Raw genomic sequence first — 12875 nt, forward strand, 5'->3', positions numbered from 1 at the left:
ATGTAAACATGCCCGAGGTCTTCCTAAGACCTCCTATATGCCCTTTAACGAGCTTCTACATTTCTAAATGTTAACAAATGTTAGTAATAATAAATGGTGGTATATAGTATCGTTATTGCTCTTATTCACATTTTTTTGTTGTCACTAATTTTGTATCATGGTCAGTTGGAAAATAGGATTTAATTTTTGAAAATACTCAGCTATTTAAGTAGATTTTTCTAAACAGAAGGAGAGGAATGAAATTCACCCAGATAGGTAAGGAACTTAATGGTTATTAGTGGGCCTTACGGATTTTGCATTCCTACAGAAACAAACTTGTGACCTAGGATTTTATTATCATAGAATGAATTTCTTGCTAAGAGTTGCTTTCTGCTTATCTCACCATTTGATATTTACAAGATCACTAATATTTCCTCTCTCCACCCTAAATACCTTACTTCTTTACAGGCAAGTAAGATTTCAGAAAGATGATGGGGAAATTCTTTTCCTTCTAATTGGTTCTTTGGCCCTTTTAATCCCCCTTCTTCCACTCCCAGCAGGGCATTAGTCATTAAAATGCGTCAGACAACTGTGGAACCCTCAGGATTGTAACTTTGATATGATCACGTTACACACCCATTCAAAGTCCTCTGCTCCAGGGTCAAGGTTTGGATGATGTCACACAGCCTATGGAGCTCATACCTCCTCGACTGGTTTTTCTGTTGTGAGAAGGATGGGAAAGGGGAGGAAGGTGAACCCCCCATCATTCCGAGGATCACATGTAACTATAGTCTAGTAAATCAAGATACTCCCATGTTGACAGGTTAATCTAGTTTATTCCTATTAACCTCGTATATAATATTCTATTACATGAAACTAATCACATTTTATTCATCCATATTGATGGATATTTAGGTTCTAACTTCGTGCTATTTCCAATACTATTGCTGTGAATGTCCTTATGTGTTTGTATGCCATCTAGGAAAGTTTCTATAGAAGAGGAGTCTTTAGACTTTTTACCCCACAATTTGGAAATTGGAATCAAATTTTTTATCATAACTTTTGGTTGCAAAGGAATTGATTTGCTTGTAATGTAAACATTAACATTTAAAAGTAGATTTCTTTGGGCACCTGGGTGGCACAGCCTGTTAAGCGTCCAACTCTCGCTTTTGGCTCTGGTGGTGATCTCAGGGTCTTGGGATCAAGCCCCGTGTCGGGCTCTGTGCTCAGAAGGGAATCTGCTTGAGACTTTCTCTCCCTCTCCTCCTGCCCTGCCCCTGGCTCTTGCTCTCTCAAATAAATAAATAAATCTTAAAAAAAAAAAAAAATAGAAGTGGGATTCTTAAATGTATCCAGTGGCATAAAAATACCAAAGTAATCTGATACTCACCATTATACATCAAACATTAATTATATGAACAAGGTCTCTTATAGTGGGAAATTCTACATCCCTTCTTTTTCTTTTGGGACTTGAACTTTCTACTTCAGTCACAGGTTCTTATCTGAATATAATATACATTTTATGTGTTATGTGTGAGTGTTTTCTACTGATCACTTTGCCATATTTCTTTGCCAACAAATTTTACATATAAACTTAAATTACATTGAATTTCTTTAACCGTAATACTCCAAAGTGTTAAAAATTTTTCTGAATTGAGTTATCATTATTTTTAGTTCACAACTGACCACACACAAAATCAGTGGAACTTTAAGAAATTGGTTTGTATATCATGAACGAATTTCACTTCTTTTTAGAAGACCAGTTCAGCATCGGTTTATGCCCAGTTCTTGCTTTTATATTATAAACATTGAGGACAACCATTCACATACATAAATAAGTAGGTAACAGTTGGAATAAATTGAGTAAATGATGTTACTCATTTATTTGAAAGCTTTCCATGCTGTATGCCCCACATCACTTAGTGGTGTTATTTTTAATGATTAATCAGTGGGTGCTGTCTTTCTTCAATTCACTAGGAAAGAAGAAATGTTAATACTCGTATTCAGAAGTGTTTGTCGGTAGGCTCAGCTTCTTAACGTTGCTCTCATTATTTTGGATTGTCTCTTTAGCTTCTTGTATGTCATTACCCTTTGGGGCAGCACAACCTCAAGCACCCAGATAAAGAACAGGGGTGTGCCTTTCTCTTCTAAAGAGGAAAAAAGGGCCACTATGAATGGAAGGTAGGGATTAGGAACCACAGGGGTGCTTGACTCCATGGGTTCTCAGGTAGTTCAGACTTAGGAGGGAGTGTACATAGAAGATAAAGATCTGGACTTAACCCCCTAAAAACTGTCTGTGTGCCCCCATTTTCCAGTTTGAAACTCCTACTCTGAGATTTCTCCCCAGCAGCAGAATTGCTAGTGTTCGAGTCTCCTATGCCGTGTGACCGTTTCTCCAAATCCATGTCGCTGAGGATGTTGCTCTGGTTCTCAAGGACTCAGGAGAGGTTCCCTTTTGAGGATCCCCATACATGATTCATAGGAGTCTTCTAACTTTGGGAAAACCCCATGGTCATTGTATTTAAATGACTGGTGGCCAGTAAGTGGTAAGCGACCAGAGTTCTAAGAGATGTGTAATTTCTACAATTTGCTTTGGGACAACCTCTGAAAGTATTTTCATGCATAACTGACTTTCTTTTAAAGGGCATCCTGAGTCTCCATCAGCCACGGTGGCACAAGAACAGCACTCTCCTTGGTTGGCGGTCTGTGCCCTGAAGCAGAAATGCCTTTAATTGTTCATTGCGAACCAAACAGATGTCTAGAGGAGAAGGTTATTAAAAATATTTTGTGCAGTTTGGGAGAACTAGAAGTCTGGATTGCTTGACCTAACCTCACCAGGCAAACCCAAGACAAGGAAGCTACCAAGGTATGTAAGCTACAAACGTGGCTTATTCTTAGGGCAAAACTTTCCGGTCTGCAAATTTCTGGATATAGTTAAAAGGGGCAGTGCATTTCAAAAATAGAGTAACAGCCATCCTCGGGCAAGAGAATTCCACTTTAAACACAGAAGACTTGGGGCGCCTGGGTGGCTCAGTGGGTTAAGGCCTCTGCCTTCGGCTCAGATCATGATCCCAGGGCCCTGGGATTGAGCCCCACGTCAGGCTCTCTGCTCAGTGGGGAGCCTGCTTCCTCCTCTCTCTCTCTCTCTGCTTGCCTCTCTGCCTACTTGTGAACTCTGTCTGTCAAATAAATAAAATCTTAAAAAAAAAAAAGAAATAAAAACAGAAGACTTAATGTGCCAAATTCAAATCATAAGGAAAGGTTGCCCAGTTAATAGGACAAATGCCTCAACATTGTAAAATAAACAGAATTTGAAATGCAGACAATCCTATTTTATAGTTATTATAAGTTATTTTAAAAAATATAAAGACCAAATAATAAAGCAATAAAATATATTACAGTTAGCAAGTTTATAAGAACACATTGACAGTGAGGCACAGCTTAATTTAGGTCTCCCTTCCACTTACCTCAACAGGTGACCTAAGAAGGGGGTGGTTCTGTAAGCTCTAGCAGCCAGTGGCCTGGGGCCACTCTTTGGGAGGCAGCCAAGACAAAGGTACTATGTCCAGGAAAGAAATTTCAAAGAGGACTTAAGTCCTAGAGCTAAGAAAATAAGGGTTTGTTTGTTTGTTTGTTTGTTTTCTCCTTAGAAAAATATACTGTTTCTATCCATTAGCTTCCACTTCCTCCCAAGTTCCCTGGCTTTATGAAATTTATGTTTAGGATTTGAAGTATTCCCAGATTAATTGTTAAGTTTAATGACCTTTTGCTTACAGACCTCCTTTTCCTCTTGGGTTTCCTGAAATGTAAAACCTGCACATCTTTTTTTTTTTTTTTAAGATTTTATTTATTTGACAGAGAGAGAGAGAGCGCACAAACGGGAGAGTGGCAGAGAGAGTGGGAGAAGTAGGCTCCCTGCTGAGCAGGGAACCCAACATGCGGACTCGATCCCAGGACCCTGAGATCATGACCTGAGCCGAAGGCAGATGCTTAACCCACTGAGCCACCCAGGCTGCCAAACCTATCTATCTTTTAAGAAACGCAGCATACTTAAGTACAACTAATTAGCAGAAATCCACCAAAGAAAACTATTCACCTTTTGTATTTAGAAAAGATAAAATTTCTCTTCTAAGGTAGATCTGATGTTAGGTTTCTCTATGGTATTCTTTCTGAAGTTGCTGTAAGATGGAAAAACCTCAATCACCATGAGAGTACTTTTGAACTTACTGATCCCGAGACATTGTTAACAAGTCTATAAGGCATAGACTCTAGAACTGCTTTATTTTGTCATTAAGTGGAACCATGGAAATTAAATGGTGCCCCCCCCACTCCACTGGGCCACTAGGTTAGGTTTAAAAAAATTAAATGTAAATTAAAGATACTGTATTCCTGTGGTTGAAAAATCAAAAGGCACAGAGCAATAGCATAATGTACGATGGGAATTACAGCCCTTGGAGCCGTGTAACTGGACCGTGCTGTAAATGTCACCTTCACACCTGTCTTCTAGCTGTATCAGTATGTTAATAAGATTTTTTTTTTTTTTTTTTTTTGAGAGAGAGGGAAAAGAAGAGAGAGCGTGTGGTGGGGGGGGGGGGGTCGGGGAGCAGAGGGAGAGAGACAATCTTAAGTAGGCTCCACAGCCAGTGCAGAGCCTGACACCAGGCTCAATCTCACGCCCGGAGCTGATGAGATCAAGAGTTGGATGCTTAACAGACTGAACCACCCGCGCACCCCAATAAGGAGAATCTTGAAATGTAGAGGTGAGTAGGAGGGAGATGGGACTAGGATGAAAGAGAACGGCAAGAAAGAGGACAGGGAAAGGGAGAGTAGGATGGAAGGAAGAGGATGTGTTAGTCCTTTGGGGCCACTGCAGCTAACCACAGTAGCCTGGGTGGCTTCCAGGCCATGGAAATATACTTCTCACAGTTTGGGAAGCGGAAAGCCCCAGGTCAGCCTGCCTGCAGGATTGGGTTCTGTGTTAGGGGGAGGGTGAGCTTCCTGATTGACAGATGGCTGTCTTCCCGATGACCTCACCTGGCATGGTGGAAGAGGGACGGAGCTCAGACAGGCCTCTTTCCTAAGGGCACTAGTGCCATTCATAAGGTCTGCATGCTCAGAACCCAGTTGCCTGCCAAAGGCCTACCTCCTGATACCAGTTTCAACCTAAGATTTTGGGGGAGGTGGTGGTGGCGGTGGTGGGCACACACATTGAATCCATGGCAGCTTGGAAAAACCGAGGCCGTGCACAAAGGATCAGCACCTTTCCCAGCCCTCTCTTGCAAAGGTCCTTTCAGTGTATTTGTATAAGGATAGAAGAGGAAGGGGCATCAGGCTGGCTCAGTCACTGGAGCATGCAACTTTTGATCTCAGGATTGTGGGTGTGAGCACCATATTGGGAGCAGAGATTACCTAAAAAATAAAGTTTTGGGGCGCCTGGATGGCCCAGTTGGTTACGCATCCGATTCTTGGTTTCAGCTCAGGTTGTGACTCCTGGGTCATGAGATAGAGCCTCTTGTGTGGAGCGGAGTTTGTTTGAGATTCTCTCTCTCCCTCTTGCCCCCCCCCCCCAGCTTGCTCTCTGTCTCTCGCTCTCTCTAAAATAAATAAAACCTTTTAAACATAAAATATTTAAAAGAAAAGGATAGAAGAGGAAAAAATGGGAAGTTAAGTAAAGGAAAAAAAAAAAAAGACCTTTATCTGGGGAAGAGTATTAGTGAGCCCGTGGGAATTCTTAACCACATGAATGTGTTACTCGAATGAACTTATCTGTATTGCTTTTCCCTCCCCTATCTGTTTTACTTAGCCTCAACCAGGCATATTTTATTATTTTGGGGTTTAGGTTTTAGGGGAAATTTCAGAACGAATAGGCATAAATATTTGTGGAAGAGAGGCAAGCAGGGGTGCAGCCTCTCCTGCCTTCATACCAGAAACAAACTAATACTTCTCTGGGGCAAACTGGCCTGTTGAAACCCAGAGTCCAGCTGTCTCTCTGCAGTGACCTGTTCAGACTGCAAGGAGCTCCCCTGTGTGGTGTTGCATCCTACAGAACATGTCCTGTTGATTATACCGAGCACCGTTTATACGGTGTCCTGCTCTTCAGCAGACGGCAGTGTTCCCTCTCTTCCCAACCACCTTGGCCATTCCCTTCCTTTTCTTTTTTCCAGGCTCCATATGAGGGCTGCCTCTTTAATGTCCTTGGGAGATACTCTTCCAATGATCCTAGCACTGAGGGGGAGCAAACTAACAACGGGTAGCAATTCGTGTTTTCACATTTGACCTTTAGAGTCCTAATCTCCTGGTCTAATGAATTGCCCCAACTCAGGGCAAGAGAGTGAGCATTAGTAATCATATTGTTTCCTTACTTATCCCTGTCTTACCCTGTTCTCAACCTTGAGGATCCTCAAGCAGTCTTCTTGTTCCCTTCATTCCCCCTGCCCAAGGCTTGAAAACACTATTAAAAGCTACCTGTAGCCAAATTTCTCTCTAATTAACCTTTTGGGATTTTATCAAAATGAGGTTTTCTTCCCATCTTTATTTTCAGTTGGAATAGCAGAAATTTTCCCAGGCTGCAATCCAGGGTCCCTCCCCAAGTAGCTGTGTAATCTGGGCATATAAATCCTTTGGGCTGCAGGTCACCATGTGTAAAACGGGGTTGGTGAAATAAGGGAATTTGAGGTTTCTCCCAGCTCTTACAGCCCCGGATCCGAATATCATGGGCCACTGCGTTGAATAGTGGGGGTACTGTGACACCAGATGAGTGTTTCTCTTATTTTCTTTGAGTGGCAAAAGTTATTCAATAGCATGAAGAGTCAGAAGAGGAGAGGGAGTTGATCCAGGGAGAGAGGGTACCTAGGGTAAGGTGCGACATGTCAGCCACACTAGACCTCAATGATGACAGATGTTCTTGAGTACTTCCCTGGGGCAGAGGACACCAAACAGACATTCAGTCTTAAATGCCAGAACTCCTTTAGTGTGCTCATTTATTTAAAAGTGGAATCAGGGGGCTCTGGGTGGCTTAGTGAGTTAAAGCCTCTGACTTCAGCTCAGGTCATGATCTCAGGATCCTGGGATCAAGCCCTGCATTGGGCTCTCGGCTCAGCGGGGAGCCTGCTTCCTCCTCTCTCTGCCTGCCTCTGCCTACTTGGGATCTCTGTCTGCCAAATAAATAAGTAAAATCTTTAAAAAAAAAAAAAAAGTGCAATCAGAGTTGAGCTCTCTCCCTGGTTTATTTGATATTCTTCTGATATTGGGCATCTGTTGATTTTTAGACTTAATTGTATTGGCCGAGGTCCCCCCCCCTTTTTTTTTTACCTTATGAAAACATTAAATGATCATTGTAAAGAACCTTCAGCCCGTACAAAAAGAAAGAAATGGAAAGAGAAAGTCTCCTCCCTCGGAAGCACTCCCTCCCCAGCCTGTAGTCAGAGATAAGCAGTGTTATCTTCTCTCCTGTTTATTCTTTTGGATATTTTCCATGGATTTATGTAAATACAGATAAATGTATTATCACTTCTGTTTTATTTTACTGATGGATAATTTTGTGGCATGTATTAATCCTAGTGTAGAAATATGCAGGTAACATTGATGAGAGAACCAGTGAAAAAATTATAGGATTAGGGAACAAGATGGGTAACAAACAGAAAACGGTTTCTAATCAAATTGTCAACTAATAGCGATGATTCTTTTTTTTAAAAAAAAAAGAAAGGTTTTTTCTTTTCTTTTCTTTTCTTTCTTTCTTTTTTTTTTTTTTTTTTTGAGAGAGAGAGAAAGTACAAGCAGGGAGAAGGTCAGAGCAGAGGGAGAGAGAGAATCCCAAGCAGACTCCCCATGGAGCACCACACAGAGCTGGGTCTCAGGACCCTGACATCACAACCTGAGCTGAAATAAAGAACAAAATGGTTAACCGACTGAGCCACCCAGATGCCCTGATATCAATGATTCTTAAATGATAGAGTTTCCAGGAAGAATTGACCATGAAGATTGGTCAATTCTAGGGAGGCATTTCTAGGGGCGTGAGCTGGGATCATGGTGGTAGAGAACTACCTACAGTTCCTCCATTTCTCTCCATGCTTACTACTGAGAGGTAGATTCTCTTTTCCCGCCGCCCCACCCCAACCGAGAATCTTGACAGCCTCTGTTACTTGCTTCGGTCAATAGAACAAAGCAAAAATGAAGCTATTCCAGTTCTGTGCCTACACCTGGCAACTTACGTTTTTTGCTCTCTTGGACAATAATTATCACGTAAAGAACACTCCCAGCTGTGTTGAAGAGGAAGGCTTCATGGAGGCACCATGCCTCTGGAGAATGAGACCCTGTGAAGGGAGACAGGCCCAGCTCCTTGCTATTCCAGCCCACTGTAGCTGAACTACTAGCCCTGTGCTGGAGGTCGTCTCACGTCCTCCAGCCCCAATCAAGCCACCCCAGCCAGCAGTACAGGAAGGAAAGACAAGCTGTCACCATTGTGCTGTCCATTGTGCAGAATGGTGAGCAAGAAAATGGTCAATGCTTTTCAAGCTGCCACATTTTGGGGTAGTGTGTTATGCATAATAAATAGTGGAAATCAATGTCTGAAAGTTGGGTGTTGGCTTAACAAAAATCTGAGACCCATGGCATCGGCTTTGGGACCAGGCATTGGGTAGAGATTGGAGAGATGATGAAGGAACCATAACTCTTTTTTTTTTTTTTTTAAAATTCAGTAATTTTTAAAAATGTTCTATTTTGAAACAATTTTCAAAATAGTCACAAAAATGGCATAGAGTTCACACATGTTCTTCACCCAGCTTCCCTCATGGTGATAAATTGCATAGCCAGGGAATAATGATCCAAACCAGGAAATTGACATAAACCACAGGTCTTGTAGGAACTTTGCCAGTTTTTCTGGTGATGTTCTTTTTCCATTTCAGAATCCAATCCAGGGGAGTGTGTGGGTGGCTCAGTGGGTAAAAGCCTCTGCCTTTGGCTCAGGTCATGATCCCAGGGTTTTGGGATCAAGCCCCACATCCAGCTCTCTGTTCAGCAGGGAGCCTGCTTCCTCCTCTCTCTCTACCTGCCTCTCTGCCTACTTGTGATCTCTGTCAAATAAATAAATAAAATCTTAAAAAAAAAAAAAAAGAATCCAATCTAGGGTCCTGCGTTTGCATTTAGTTGATGTTATCTCCTTAGTCTGGGAAGGAGCCTTTTAAGGGAGTCTCTGAGGGTCATGAGGAAATTGTACTACAGGTTGGAGCGGTGATCCTGTGTAGGGCAATATGTCGGGCAGCCCTTGTGTGCAGTGAAACACAGAAAAGACAGAAAATGTACCTAATGAACCTGTAGATCTGGCAAACGGAAGTTTCAAGCTACACATTCAGAGTATCAGTTGGCTTCTCTTAGTGATATGTGATAGTGTTACAGAGAGAGATGTGTTAAAAAAGGCATTCTTCAGTTTTCAAGCAGAATGTAGAGGAAATAGGGCCTTGGAAATTCTGTGATGTCAGCGATAGTCTCAAAAGAAGAAATGGCCTCTGGGGCCTGCCTTTCAAATGGGGCCTTGAGGTAAAAATCCAATCAAGACTCCATGTTTAAGCCTCTTCAGGTGTTAAGATGTTGTCTCATAGACCATCTCATCTAGCCCAAAGGGCTTCTAAGAAGAACCTTCAATGAGTCCAACAGCAGCTTTGGTAGGGCCTGAAGTTGACACAAGTTTGTTTTTAGAAGAATTACAGATGTTGCTTTGTGGGCAGAGTTGTTGTAGGCAAGAAGTAAACTCCATTAAGAGTCATAGGAGACTCACAGAACGTTGAAGACAGTTATATTGATGAAGTCAGTGCTAGCCTGAACTAAAGAGGAAAGAGTTCAAAATGGAAAAAAAGCCACGGGGCCCCCAACTTTCTGTGCGTAGGACCTAGGCCAAGAGAGCTGTTGGACCGGAAAGGGCAGGCAGTGGCCTGTGGAAAAGGGAGCTTCAGAGGTTGTAGCCTGCACCCCGGAGGTGCGAGCCAGGAATAGTGGGTTGGAAAGCGCCTCCCAGGAGAAGAACCAGACCGTAATGGTGGTCTGGGTCCAGAGTGAGGGTGACAGTGCTCAGCTGGCTTTCTGAACTGCTAGGAATGGTAGCTGCTCCATGCCTTCTGTTTCCCCCCTGCTTTGATCAGGAGCATCTGTCTAGTTATCTTATCCCTGCCTCAGCATCATACGTTGTGTCTGTAACTTGTCTTTTCAGCTCACAGCAGCTAAATGTATCTAAAATGCCTCAGTCACACTTGGGCCTGGTGTCTATCATTAGATCTGGGCCCTTTGAGCCAGTGTTGCACAGAATGACAATCTGGGGGGCAGGAGGGAGTGTATTTTGCTAATCTGGTGGTGTGTGTGTGTGAGAGAGAGAGAGAGAGAGAATTATTGTGGCCCGTGATACAGTGGTTCCCAATGTGACTGCCAACAGTTCCTCCCATTCCAGGCACTCCTTCCATTAAGGAGTATGGTCTCTTTCCTGCTCCCTTGGGTCTGGGCTGGCTGGCTCTGTGACCGGCTTTGGCCGGAAGAACACAGTGAAAGTGATGTTCTGGGACTTCCAAGCCCTGGCTTTCACTGGCTTCTGCTTTCTCTTTCTTGGGATCCAGGCTGTAAAGAAAGTAGAAAGGAGCTCGGGCTGGCCACTGAATCATGAGCAGTGACATGAAGAGAGGGGGCCACCAGCCATTTCAGTGCCCCAGTGGAAGCATCAGACACCAGGGAAGCCATCTAGGCCGTCCCAGCCCCAGCATAACTCACAGCTAGAGGCGACCACACGTCTGACCCCAGCTGCTGCCCTGGGAAGGCAGAACTGCCCAGCTGTGCCCTTTCCAAATTGCAGAATCGTGAGCAAAGAAGTGGTGGTGGTCCTCTTAAGGCACCGAGCTTATGGTGGTTTTTTATGCAGCAATAGATCATTGCTAATTGAACCTTACCAAATGTCAAGGTTCTTTCAACTGCTTTGATTTTACTCCCTGGGCTGTGAAGAGGTTGTAACAGATAAAGAAGCCAAGTTTCAAGGAGAGTCCATTCCATAAAGGCTGGGCCCTCTATGCCAGTCACTGCTATGTCCACGGAGCTTTGCACAGAATGAGCACATAACAGATGACCAAATATTTGTTGACAGGACAATTATGAATGGTGATAAAAGATGCCACACCATGAGAAAGAAAGACAAAAAAAAATATTTTAAAAAGAGTTTGTCTCATTCTTTTTTTTTTTTTTTCCTTTCAAAAAGGTGCTCTTCATCTTCAGAAACAATGATGCCTCAGATGCCAGAAGGATGTCCTGAAGCGAAAGATTTGTAGGAGTGAGGCACGGGAAACCTTGACTCCTTCTCTATGTCCCTCCTACACCTAGACGAAAGAGGGCGACTCTGGGATGCACCCGGCAAATGCACCAACACCTGCTGATAGATACAAATTATTATCTTTTTCTATTCTTGGAAGAGCTAAAAGCAGAATATATGTTCCATAGGACTATAATTAGAGTTAGTACCAAAAGGACCAGAGTAGAATATAAAATAGCCAGTGTTAGGTTGGATAGTAAAATAGTCAAAGCTAATTTGTCATGTTAGGTCTTTTCTTTCCCATCACCCTCTGGTTCAGTTTCTGAACACAGTGACCCCATGCATGCCTGTTCCTGCTCTGTGGTTCTTCCAGGAATACCCGGCCCCACCCTTGTTTCTCTGAGAGTGATCATTTCATACAGCACACCTCTCTACTGGGACATGAAGGGAGACCCAAGTGCTGTGTGCAGTAGCTCCGGGAGACCTTAGACACAAGAAGGGAAAGTTCTTTTTTAGGGTATGGTTACTTGCAGTGCCTTCTGGAGATATGTCTTGGGCAAAAAACATCTTTATTTAAAAGAACAGCAATATTTGTAATTAGGATAAGCAAAATAAGGGGAAAAGCCTTGGACCCTTGGAATAATAGGATGGTTTAAAATTCAGACCTATAATTATTATATTTTTCTATTCTGTGTGATTTAGAAAACAGTGGTTAAACAGATAAAAATAGAAAAGATTGCTTAAAAATTAAAGCCATTGATTTAGATCTTTATTTGAAAGGTCAGTGTGTGGGAGCTGAGAAAGGCAGTATAGTGATCAGCGTTCAACAAAAGACATTTTAGCAGCAGAACCTACAAAGAGCACATCAACTATTTATATCGCCCACATCAAGTTGCTGGTTATTTCATTTATCAAAAAAAAAAAAAAGAAAGTTATTTTCTTTGGACATTCTTTGGGTGCAGTAACAATACAGTTTTGGAATCAGCTGTTAGAAACTATAATTAAAGCTGGTTTATCATGTTTACTAATTATTCGCATAGTTAGTCTCCCTGAAGCTTTATATAATTCTCCCTTTGTTACAAGCTTCTGTTTCTCCCCAGGGCAGTCTGAATCCAGACAGGTAAAGAACTAGAGTGCCTGGAAATCAATGTCTGGTAATATCTGTACAGCCAAGCAGATACCTGCAGGTGAAGTGGAAAAACAATACACAGATTTGAAACTTCCTGTGAATTTGATAGAGTTAGCTCTTTGGAGATTTCAGCTTTACCACTCGGGTAAGGCGAGCCCCTGGGTACAAGGAAGAAGTTAAGGAAAACAAAAACGGAAAACTGAAGTTTCCTTCAGGAACCTATTTAACACTGGGGAGGGAAGGAGGTGTTTATTCGGTAATTACTAATAACGACCTGATAATACTGTCTGGCTGGCCAAACATCTGTCAGCATCGATGATCCTTTTTGTTTACTGCTCGAGAGAGGCAGAGGGAGCTCACGTTCAGAAAAGCAGCAAAACCCCGGTCCCATTTTGTTCCCTCCTGCTGTGGGCCACTCTCCCATTCCAGCACTTCAAGGTGGTGCACGCCTTCTCTCCACAAGAACTCTGTGCCATGGGAGTGGAAAAG

The 12875-nt window shown here is 42.7% G+C and overlaps 1 long non-coding RNA gene across 5 annotated transcripts in view; it reads left to right on the forward strand.

Moving 5' to 3' along the window:
* The window catches only part of LOC131828971 (uncharacterized), a 36449-nt gene extending 24164 nt beyond the window's left edge, over positions 1-12285 (forward strand). For 2 of the 5 annotated variants that reach the window (XR_009352633.1, XR_009352634.1), the window contains exons 4-5: positions 2623-2845; positions 11207-12285. This is a non-coding gene — a long non-coding RNA (uncharacterized LOC131828971). Of the gene's footprint in view, positions 1-2294; positions 2526-2622; positions 2846-11206 lie in introns of all 5 variants that reach the window. The other 3 variants (XR_009352630.1, XR_009352631.1, XR_009352632.1) reach the window with 3 other exon arrangements.
* The last annotated feature ends 590 nt before the right edge of the window (positions 12286-12875 follow it).

This window comes from Mustela lutreola, chromosome 4, assembly GCF_030435805.1.
Source record: "Mustela lutreola isolate mMusLut2 chromosome 4, mMusLut2.pri, whole genome shotgun sequence".
Classification (NCBI taxonomy): Eukaryota; Metazoa; Chordata; class Mammalia; order Carnivora; family Mustelidae; genus Mustela; species Mustela lutreola.